The following is an 8,833-nucleotide window of genomic DNA, read 5'->3' on the forward strand; positions in this document are numbered from 1 at the left end:
CACATCGCAGATCGCTTTCAAGATACTGCGGCCACGCCGTAAGCAGCAGCCGCCGGAGTAGAACCCCCGTTTCTCTCGCCTCCCCCCACGTGCCTCGCGCGCGCGATATTGAGCTGCGATCGTCGGCTGACCCTCGCAAGTCAATTGTCAGCCCGTGCCGACACGGCAAAAGTAAATTTTATACGCCCGACTACGAAAAAAAAAATGCCGCTAATTTCGTCCGCTGTAGAGCGGTCCGTTAAAAGCGAACTTCATTGTATTAATAAAATAGGTAGAGGCTAAACTAAGGCTGAAAAATGGGCCGTTATATCCAAAAGTCTGTTGTACGCGGGTCCGTTGTAACGAGCGTAGACGTATGACCACAGATTATTTTGATACTTCTTGCAGAAACCGTTTTTCTCGAGGTCGCCCTCGGGCTTGCGTTTCACGAAAACTACGCCGTCGCTCGATACGAGTGAACACGGGACAGCACACATGTTCAATTGGCACATACCCTTGCAGATGTACCAGTTGCCGGCTCAGTATTGTTCTGTTTTTGTTGTCGGATACTTCTTGTTAAGAATTTTGAATCCTATACAAATCATTTGACCAGAAAGGGTTAACATAAATTCAAGAGACATTTAGTGAAAGAAGCCGCCAATTTCCTTCAGCACGCTTGGTTGGACGGAATGTTGTTGGGGGCGAGCTCTACCACTGGAAAAGCTGGCGCCACCGTCGGCGTGACGTGGCATGAGGGATCACGTGGACACAGCGGCCGCGTCGGCTGCTTCGGAAGCGCCGAAGCGAACTGAAAACGAAAGTTTAAAGTCCCACCTGCGCTGCGGTTCTGATTAAGTGGTGAAGTTTTCCCGCCTTGGGGATCTACTTCACAGCATTTGAAAGCACTATACTAGGTAGTGGCTGCTTTTGGAGTTGTGCAGCATGATTAGCTACCGCTCGCTGCCTTAGTGCCGGACGTACGCAACGGAGCCTGGTGTCAGCCTTATTCACACGTAGCCGCAGGACAAGAAGCTGCGTGAAGCTTGGCTCGCGAAACTTAGAACCGGCAAACAGCCATTGCAAGGCTACAACTCGGGTATGCAGCAAGCACAGACGCGAGGAGGATTTCTGCTACGGCGTCGGGACTGCGATGTTCGATGAGTAGCCGAAAACGCGCACTGGGACGCTCGCCCGCGCCCGCTGCCCGGCTAATGACATGTAGCTTTATTTGGTCTATGAACTTGTTGATGCTAGATCACAGAACACCTATACAAACTTACAGAAGGGAAACTGTACCTTTCACAGTGCTACGGAAATAAGCGTAGCGGTGGCGTCGTGAACTAAAGTATGCGACCACAGGTGGCGCTGTACAACAGGAAACGGAAACTGGGTTTTGCACAGTATGGCCGCTTTACCAGGTGTTCTGTGGCTTTACTGGGTTTCTGGCTGCTGCGCCTTCATCGTGCTCCCGCCAGTTTGGTTGCTGTGTGGCAAACGTAGCGCCTACATATATATGTAGGCGCTACGTTTGTAGGCGCTACGTTTGCCACACAGCAACCAAACTGGCGGGAGCACGATCAAGGCGCAGCAGAATACATGTAGCGCTGAGTCATATCGACTTAAGGCACACTCTGAACTGACTTTTAAGGGCATCCCGAGCGGTTTTTCCTTTATTACGCCGCCGTTACACCGAGTTGTGCCGCCGCGCTCCAGCTGTTGCATTTCGTGTAGGGCTACTGACAGAATGCGGTTTCCAGGTGGCACGATGGCCTCGACTGGAATAAACGCACACGACACCAAAGATTGAATAAGCCTGAAAATATTTTATTTGCATTTTACAAGTACAACAAAAAGCACACATCTACGCATCCACACAAACGCGGTTACATAGTCAAGAACATAGTCAAGAAATGGCTCATTAATAAGGGTAGCACAAACGCACAAGAAAGAAGTCCTAAGCTACAAAACGTACGGTCGGCTGCTAAGTATAATAATTTGCCTGTCACCGCGTGTCACTTTTATACAACATCTTTACAGCACTACCAGGCCGGGTAGTTTGGCGGAAAGAACGCAACAGCTTACGGCCGTCAGCTGCCTCTTCCTTACGGGTGTCGTAATTATCCTAATCTCCGCATCAACGTCGTGCAAGTCCGCATACAGGTATCTGTATCTGAACCATATGTGCCAGCTTAATACATGTGTAGTGAAATTATGATAACCACTGCGTCTTATCAAACGTATTGGTTTTGCAAATGCGCATTACAGCTGACGGAACGACATACTGTAAGTGAAGCACAAGAGAACAAGGACAAAAGGAGGATACAACACTTGAAGAAGAAATGAAGAATTAGTATGCGTACACCAAACAAGCGATGACGGAGAACACCCGATGATGCATCGGGTGTTCTGTGACATCGGTTTGCGTACTTACGGTGTTATGGAGATCAACGGCATAAAAACGTACCTTCAAGCGTACTCCCTCAACCTCCGCCGCATTCATTATGATAATCAACGCCTAAACAAAATGAGGCACTATTTTTTACCTAGAGTAGATCTCTTTACAGCAAGTCTATGTAATGACTCGCAGACGAAACCAGCATGCTTTCGAAAATGTTTTACCGCCGTAGTATTCGAACGCCAACGGCCAGGAAACACATCGATACCAATAGGCTGTCGGCTGTCGGTGGTTAATCAAGTACAAAAACCTTGAGGCTATGACTAAAAAGCAGCTTCAACAATCAAATTTTTTAAAAAATCAACTGCCTATTTGCCTGAGGTAAAAAAACATCCTGAGGCACCTCGATTGTTTATGTCAATGGTTTGTGTAAAGTAAAAAATTCAGCATGTTCAGCGCCCCTAGCAGATAAAGCACAAATTAACGTATGCGACCAAATTACAGTAGCTCTACTTGCGCGCTTACGCTGAAACACGCCTCGATTGATTTTTCGCCCTCTGTGGCCATTTGTTGAACTTGAGAGTGGGCGGGGCCTGGCTAGATTCTGGCAAGTTCGCTGTAATGGAAAGGGGGCAGTAAGAAGCACATTAAAAAAAGGCATGGCACATGGTCATGTTTGTTCTATGAGTTAATGTACTGGATTACGAAAAAGAAGCAGAGGGGAATCGCACGCCGAGAAGACCGATAAACATATATGTGCTACGCAACTTGACAAATAATATTGAAGTGTCCAAGAATCCTGAAAAGAAAAAAAAGATTGAATTGTCGCGACGGCACATCACAGTCGCCGCAGGCGTCGAAGTCTCTATAACGAAATGATTTTTGAACGGCTCTGATGGCGTCCACGTAACAATGGCTGCTTGTGTACTGTCAAATGCTCATATTCTGCGGCCTAAAGCCCACGGCACGGTGCGAAAACGCGCTCGCAGCGAAAGCAAAACATTGTGCACGGACATGCATGCAGACGCGCAGTCGGTCGCTGCGAACCCGTGCGATTGCTGCATTGAGGCTTGCTTCATTCTGTTATGCTCAATTCGGTTATACAGACAGCCAACTATAAGAACATATTTCACATAGTTCGTTCTCAGCGTGTGCGTACCTTTCACTCAAGAAGCCGGTTCGGGAGACTCCATCGCGGCTACCTCGCGCAGTGGCGTTCGCTGCACGTATTCGGTAAAGAGAGAGCGTCTGCAAACGATTCTGTGCTTTCAGTTTGCCCAAGATTATTATTTTGACAGTAAAAAACTTCCCTCGTTTTGAGAGTGCTTACCGTAATGTCCAGGAGGGTGCCGCGCGGTGTTTTTATTCAGCACCCTAAGCCAAACCTACGAGGAGCGCGCCGCGTTATCCCTCGTACTACGCAAGGAGGGCGCTTCCGATAGATGGCGACTCCGTAAGTCCTCGCCCCCAATGGGCACGTTGCAAGTGCTAGGCGGCGCCCTGTCTTTCTAGTGTTCCTGTATATGCTATGGAACACAGGAACACTATGTCTTTCCGACCCCTAGTGCCATCTGACGAATAGTTGCGCGAATGCGGTAGGATTACTCACGGCGTCAGCAGCTCGCGCTTCGTGTTTGGCGCCCTGTCAAACGGTAGCGATGGCGCGAAACAGCGTGCCGATATTATTTTAACCGGGTTTCGGGAATTACAAGATCTTGACAGCTTTTTCCGTGAAAAGAATTTAGAGAAAGGAAGTCGTTTATTTGAAGTGGGGCGCGTCTACGACATGAGGGAAGTGTTGAACTCGCACTGATCGAAAGTGACTGCTAGGTGTTCTCCGCAAACGAAAAAAAAAAAAAAAAACGCACCAGTGAGATGTGTGAAGCTCAGCGTAAGTTACTTCGTTATCTACGGTGTGGACGCATGGAATTGTAGGTGACATTGATTCTTGAAGAACGGCGACAGCAGACAAATCCTAACGGGGAGCTGCGATTGCCGTGCTGGCATCGCAGGGAAGTGCAAGCAGGCCGCGGTAGTTTCCCTGTACATACAGGACGGAAAATGCAAATCCAAAACATCTCATCCAAGAACGTGGGGCGTACGAACGACTCGTAAGACCTACCTGAGGTATTCTAACGTTTCTCTCCCCAAACACACACAAAAAAAGGTGAGGAACTTACCAGTTGTGTCTACGCTGAGAAAATATTTTCGCCCAAGTTACTGGAAGTTCGATACTTTTATGTTGCGATTTTTCAGTGCGTGCAAACGAGGTTCCAATAAACCACGTCGTCAAATATTTTGGTGATCTCAACTGCCCCTTAGTTGATATGCTGGACGCAGAAGGGTGTAAGCTAGCTGAGCCAGCTGCAACCCCTCCTCGTAGCTCTCAGCAAGCCCTAGCGCTACACGGCGGCCTACACGGTGCCAGGAATGGGGATCGCACAACGGTTCAAGATAGGACACAGGACGTCGTCTACAGCAGCTGAATTGACCGGAGTTCGAGAAGCAGTTCGCTGCATACTGCAACAGAGTCTCGAGAAGTGGACAGTGTTCTGTGACTCAAAACCAGCAGTGCAACTCATCAGCAATTATATGAGTGACAGAACCGCATATAGTCCTCTGGTTTATGACATTATGTCTCTGCTTGCTGAGGCGTCTCATTCCAGGCATACCATCGTGCTGCAGTGGATTCCTGGCCATTGTGCAATAGCTGGAAACGAACAGGCTGACGCAGAAGCAAAAAAGGCGCACACTGACGGAACTATTATAAAAATTCATTTTTCCCGGTATGACATTAACGCCTTGCTCCATACCTCCCTTAAAACTTCTACGGCGCGACATTGGGACAACCCCGAACATCGACAAGAGCGCCTCCATAGACTTGACGCTGGATTACAATTCCGGCTTCCACTTCGGTTGCGGAGTAGCCAGGAAACACTCATTCATCGATTACGGCTGGGTGTGGCATACACCAACCGATACCTTCACAAGATTGGACAAACACGGGACCCTGAATGTAGCGCCTGTCACACTCTCGAGACAATAGCTCACGTACTTTGCGTGTGCCCTCAATATGCGGACGAACGAAGAACACTCAAATCTACAGTTGACAGCTTGGACTAGCTCCCGCCCCTTTTCAGAAGAAAAGCTTTTGGGCGCGTGGAGGAGTGAACTTTTTAAATGAGACTGGTTTAGACGATCGCCTCTAGAAGCTGTGAGACGTGCAGTCAGTGCGAGATGTGTTTGCGCAATAACTTTTTGTGACAAGATTACTTTTTGTGACAAGATTACTTTTTGTATAAACAAGATTACTCTTACGTGTATTGCGTCTACAGTGCGCATCCGCATATTGGACAACGTGTATATAGTATCTCATTGTACCATAACATAATCACCCGCCACCTACCTTTCCCTGTATTTCCCACTTCCCCTTTCCCCAGTGAGGAGTAGCAGGCTAGAGACACGCTCCCCAGGCCGACCTCTCCACCTTTCTCTTCATTAAAATCGCCTCCTCCTCCTAGCACTATTTGAAAGGAAGAGGATTGGGAAAGAGTTCCACAGCTGTACTGCGGTACAGTGAGGAAACAAACTACTTTGTTTGCTGCATATCCTGGTACGCACTGCAGGTGCCCGTTGCTGCCATCATTGCTGTAAAAGAAACGAATTCAGTGTTAACGCACTTGGCATAACGCCGGAACATACAACATCCTACGCCATCGGACGAGCGCGGTCCAGTGTTGACGCGGTTCTGCTTCATACGGTAGGCTTGGAAACCTCTAAAACTTTGTTCCTCGTGAATGGGTGTACACGCTGTTGCAGCCCACTGCGCAACAGCTACGCGCGAAACAGTGCACAGGCAGGCTTCCTGAACGCAAGGCGCCCTAGTAGGCGCGGGAACTACGTTCGCAACCTGCCTATACTGCAGCTATTGCAACCTTATGACATCGAGGTTCACAGCATTGCAGCGCTACAGTCAAACGTAAAATGGACGCCTACCAAAAACAAAAAGAAAACGACGTTCAGGCTCCCATATGGGGGCCTTGTTCATAATTAAAGCAAATGAAAGGGGAAGACGATTATGTGCGTTTGAATAGATGGCGCAAACAGCGGGCACAAATGGAAGGAAGGCTGCCGTCATTGCGGCTCAACGTGGTATCATTGGTCTGGATTAGTAATGACTCTAGATGCAGCCGCGAGGTTAGATTACTTTCAGTGGCTAGCACATGCTCCCTACCCCAGTCACTATCATGTCCTTATGACACAAAATGCTCGGCCAGAACGTTAGAAGACGCTTTCTTATTGCCACTCCATATGAACACGCCATGCGCATTTCCGTCGTCGGCGTTGCCGTCGCCGTGAGGTTCCGTATGAAGTCTAAGGTCGATAACACCGTCGCTGTGCGCCCTAGCTGTACTTATGTATAAGTGAAGGTGTACGAGGGGAGCCAACGATAGCGGCTCAGTCTCGCCCACGCGAGAGAAACGAAATTCGTCTCCCGTGATGCGCGAGGCGGGGGGGGGGGGGGGGGGGGAGATCGTCTTCCTATTCCAGCTGCAACTGCACATGTGGCGGCTACACGCGGTCGCCCGGCCATATCTTGAAAGCGATCTGCGTTGGGGACAGTCTAGGTGCGTTGGCGGCTCGTAGCTTTGTGCGTGCTGTGTTCTCGGCGCTCACTTTTCGTTGAAGCGATCGACAACACGAATGTCACTTCGCTCGCTGCTGCGGCCGCGTTTCCTCACGCCAGCGTTTGGACTGCGAGTTTCCGCGATCATCGAGTCAGATGCGTTCGTGCTTGCTTTTGCGCGCGACACCATACTTGTTAAGTTTCTGCGTCTATGTTTACAAGTTTATACGGCCGATAAAACTACTATCCTTACTTCGTATAGCTGTCCACTAATTTGTTATCGCAATAAATTCTTCAAGGCCTTTCGGGTGAAACTGCGGCTCTCTCTCTCTCTCTCTCTCTCTTTTCACATCATAGCAAAGTTCCTTGATGTGCCTTTGAAGATTACCCGTCTCGCCAACATAGACGTGATTGCGGTCTGCACGAGAAATATTATGCACATCACCTGAGTACTTTTCTTTCGGAAGCATGTCTTTGATATTTACAAGCACATTTTTATGTTTTTTCGCTGGTACATGTGCAACGTGCACGTCAAAAGAACGAAGTACGCGGGCTAAGGCCTCGCAAGTACCGGGAGCATATGATATCGCAGCACGTTTACGAGGAACACATGTGGTGGAGGAAGCACTAGGTGGGCAGGATAGGGGACGCTGCACTGAAGATGCAAATGAAGCAGAGTAGTTACGTGAACGTTCAAGGTGAATGGCTTCCAAATCTTGTTTTCTAAGGCTGTAGGACAGCTGCAGGTTTGTTGCAAACGTTGTGTGAACGATGCGGCAACGTTCGAAACGTTTGTGGCTATGAGCAATCCCAACCAGACGAGTTTTTGTCGAAGTTTCATGGCAGTGCTACTCGTGAACACACGTTCGGCTGTTTGGCCGCTTGGGTTTCTTTTTTTTTTTTTTTTTTCGTTGAGGTGAACGTTGGGGGGTTGCAACAGTTACTGTGGAGTCCGTGCCTTCCTTACGTTTGTGATGATGTTTATGCGCACTGTGCGGTGTGTGTTAGTTCTACAGCAATAAATCAGCCCTCGGGGATGCTGAATTTTTTCTTTGCACAGGCTAATTCATTGCGGTGGTCCTCACTGTTGAGGCGTCCACAGTGCATTGGTGCTTCACAGCACGAACATGATTTCTTCTGTGAGACGTTCATTCTGCGGGACATGTTTTACAGCGAAGCTGTTAAGGGCTAGTTGCCCCAGGATCACGTCCGTGTGTAGACACACAATCCCGAAGTTAGTGCAATGCCGGGCGACCCGCGGCGGAGGTGAAGCAGGCGTTAAACACTGTCCATACGTGCGCCTATCCCGAAGATAGTGCAATGCTGGGCCGACCCGCGGCGGAGGTGCAGTTGGCCATTAAGGGGCCTACATACGCAGCGTCGTTGGTCCTCCTTCTTCACAGAGTGGAAGGACACTTAGTTTTATTTATTTTTTTCTTCTTCATTGTTTCCATGGCAAATGGTTTGGTTAATGATGCAAAAACAGAGGTGCCGAAATTGCCACCTCTGTACACACCTGTCTGTTCACTGAAAGCTGTCCCATATACGGCTTCATCAGCTGCAGGTTCTTATCGGAGTCCTCAATTGCGGCAAATACCACACGCTTCTCACAGCTCCTGAACATGTGGCCTTTTTCTTCGCAGTCGTAACAAACAACTCTCTTCCGCGCCTCCAACACGACTACACCGTCAGCGGGCCCCTTCGTTTATTGCGCTACTTTAGGTGCGTCATGCACCCTCTTTCTCCTGATGCGTGCCTTGGGGAACTTGAAGTCCCCGGTTTAAAATTGTGTTGCGGCTTAGGGTGGCGTTAGGGCAAGGAATCCACCAAGC

The sequence above is a fragment of the Dermacentor andersoni genome, chromosome 1, assembly GCF_023375885.2.
Source record: "Dermacentor andersoni chromosome 1, qqDerAnde1_hic_scaffold, whole genome shotgun sequence".
In the NCBI taxonomy this organism is placed as follows: domain Eukaryota; kingdom Metazoa; phylum Arthropoda; class Arachnida; order Ixodida; family Ixodidae; genus Dermacentor; species Dermacentor andersoni.